Source organism: Watersipora subatra, unplaced genomic scaffold (genome assembly GCF_963576615.1).
Source record: "Watersipora subatra unplaced genomic scaffold, tzWatSuba1.1 SCAFFOLD_333, whole genome shotgun sequence".
Classification (NCBI taxonomy): domain Eukaryota; kingdom Metazoa; phylum Bryozoa; class Gymnolaemata; order Cheilostomatida; family Watersiporidae; genus Watersipora; species Watersipora subatra.
The window spans coordinates 1-2,500 of NW_027045371.1; the positions used below are offsets into that span (position 1 = coordinate 1).

The 2,500-nt window shown below is 66.3% G+C and overlaps 2 non-coding genes across 2 annotated transcripts in view; both read left to right on the forward strand.

Annotated features, from left to right (window-relative positions):
- The first annotated feature begins 1,211 nt into the window (after window positions 1-1,211).
- On the forward strand, window positions 1,212-1,364 carry LOC137410392 (5.8S ribosomal RNA). The gene has a single exon (XR_010981181.1). It is a non-coding gene; the product is annotated as a 5.8S ribosomal RNA (ribosomal RNA).
- A 376-nt stretch (window positions 1,365-1,740) lies between these two features.
- The window catches only part of LOC137410394 (large subunit ribosomal RNA), a 3,769-nt gene continuing 3,009 nt past the window's right edge, over window positions 1,741-2,500 (forward strand). Inside the window, exon 1 of the ribosomal RNA XR_010981183.1 lies at window positions 1,741-2,500. This exon is cut by the window's right edge and continues 3,009 nt beyond it. This is a non-coding gene — a ribosomal RNA (large subunit ribosomal RNA).

Sequence of the window (2,500 nt, forward strand, 5' to 3'; positions counted from 1 at the left end):
GTGATGCCCTCAGATGTTCGGGGCCGCACGCGCGCTACACTGTTCGCATCAGCGTGTTTCTCCCGCGCCGGTCGGCGTGGGCAACCCGTTGAACCGCGAACGTGCTAGGGATCGGAGATTGCAATTGTTCTCCGTGAACGAGGAATTCCTTGTACTGGCGAGTCATCAGCTCGCGGGGAATCTGTCCCTGCCCTTTGTACACACCGCCCGTCGCTACTACCGATTGAGTGGTTTAGTGAGGCTCACGGACCGCGCGCGGCACACGGCGCTCTCGGGCGTCGCGTCGCGAGGCGGAAAGTGAGACGAACTTGATCACTTCTAGGAAGTAAAAGTCGTAACAAGGTTTTCGTAGGTGAACCTGCGTAAGGATCATTGTCGATGATCCGGCCGTCGTTCGAGAACGCGTTCGCGAAAGCGACGCGCTCGAGAACGTCGACCGCGAGCCCGAAGAGAAAAGGAATTGACGGTTAGCGTCGAGGCGTCGACTTCGCGGTCGGCGCCGAGGCGGGAATTGACGGTTAGCGTCGCGGCGTCGACTTCGCGGTCGGCGCCGAGGCGGGAATTGACGGTTAGCGTCGAGGCGTCGACTTCGCGGTCGGCGCCGAGGCGGGAATTGACGGTTAGCGTCGAGGCGTCGACTTCGCGGTCGGCGCCGAGGCGGGAATTGACGGTTAGCGTCGAGGCGTCGACTTCGCGGTCGGCGTCGAGGCGGGAATTGACGGTTAGCGTCGAGGCGTCGACTTCGCGGTCGGCGCCGAGGCGGGAATTGACGGTTAGCGTCGAGGCGTCGACTTCGCGGTCGGCGCCGAGGCGGGAATTGACGGTTAGCGTCGAGGCGTCGACTTCGCGTTCGACGCCGAGGCGGGAATTGACGGCGCGTCGCGACGTCGACTTCGCGGTCGACGTCGAGGCGGGAATTGACGGTTACGCGAAAGGTACGGGTGCGTAGGACCGGGGTGGTCGGTAAAGTCGCGTCGCGCGTTTCGGCGCGCGCCGCGATTATCGCTCGAAGACCTCGTGCGAGCTAGCCGCCGTCGCACGGCGAGCTCGCGAGAGGCGCCCGTACCGAACTGCGCTCGTTCGTCTCGGTTTGACACACACGAGGACCGAAGCGAGGACCGGGCGAGGACTCGCGCGCGCGGGCGGCGCTGCCTGCCGCCCCGAGCGAGTCGAACGCGAACTGAGAGCGTAGCCCCGACTACGCGAAGCACAACTCTGAGCGGTGGATCACTCGGCTCGCACGTCGATGAAGAGCGCAGCCAGCTGCGTTAGGCAATGTGAACTGCAGGACACATCGATCATCGGCATCTCGAACGCACATTGTGGCCTCGGGTCATCCCGAGGCCGCGCCCGTCTGAGGGTCGTCATTCGCCGACCATCGTCGCTCGAGCGCGCCCTCGTCGGCGCCGCTCGCGACGCCCTGGGACGCTGCCGACCGCGCGTCGGCCTCGTCCTCAAGCGTACTACCGGCGCGCTCGCTCCCGAGGGGAGCGCGCGCCCGGGCCCGGACGACGCGTGACCGCGCGGAGAGAGAGAGAGAGACGAAGAGGTTTCGGCGTAGCGCGCGCGAACGGCGACGCGCGTCGGGCGCGCGAGGTTTCGTCGAGTCGGTTCTCGACGAGCCCGCGCGGCCGCGACGCGGCGATCGCCGTCGCCTCCGTCGCTCGCGCGGCGACGGAGAGACCGCGCGCTCCCTCTTCGTCCCGCGCGGCTCTCGCGGTCGTCCGAACTCGTCTAGTACGACCTCAGATCGGACGCGACTACCCGCCGAACTTAAGCATATCAGTAAGCGGAGGAAAAGAAACTAACTAGGATTCCCCGAGTAGCGGCGAGCGAAAGGGGAGAAGCCCAGCGCCGAAGCCCGCGACCCCTCGGTCGCCGTGCAATGTGGCGTTTCGGCGGCGACTCGCGACCGTCGCTCCCGGCACGAGTATCTCTGAAAGGGTCTGCCCGAGCGGGTGTCAGCCCTCTACTCGCCGGACGAGCGTCGGACGCCCGTCGTCGTCGCGGAGTCGGGTTGCTTGAGAGTGCAGCCCAAAGCGGGTGGTAAGCTCCATCTAAGGCTAAATACCTAGTGCGAGACCGATAGCGAACAAGTACCGTGAGGGAAAGTTGCAAAGAACTTTGAAAAGAGAGTTCAAGAGTACGTGAAACCGTTCAGAGGCAAACGGACGGAACCGGGCGAGTTCGTCGTCGTCATTCAGCCGAGCGGCCGCGCTCTCTCGGGAGGGCGGTCCGATCGGTGCACTTGGCGGCGGCGGAGCGCGACGACCGCCCGTCGAGTCGTCGGAAGCCCGGCGGCTAGGTGGCGACGCGTTCGCGCGTCGTGTTATAGGCCGACCGAGGCGTTGACCGACTCGACGGGCGAGGAGCGCCTGCGGTGCACTCCCCGCGCGGGAGTGGCTCGAGGCGGCGGGCTCGCGGACGCCGGCGGCGAACTGCTCGCAGTTTGTCGTCGCGCGCGCCGTCTGTCGCGCCGCTCGACGCCACGCGGCACCCG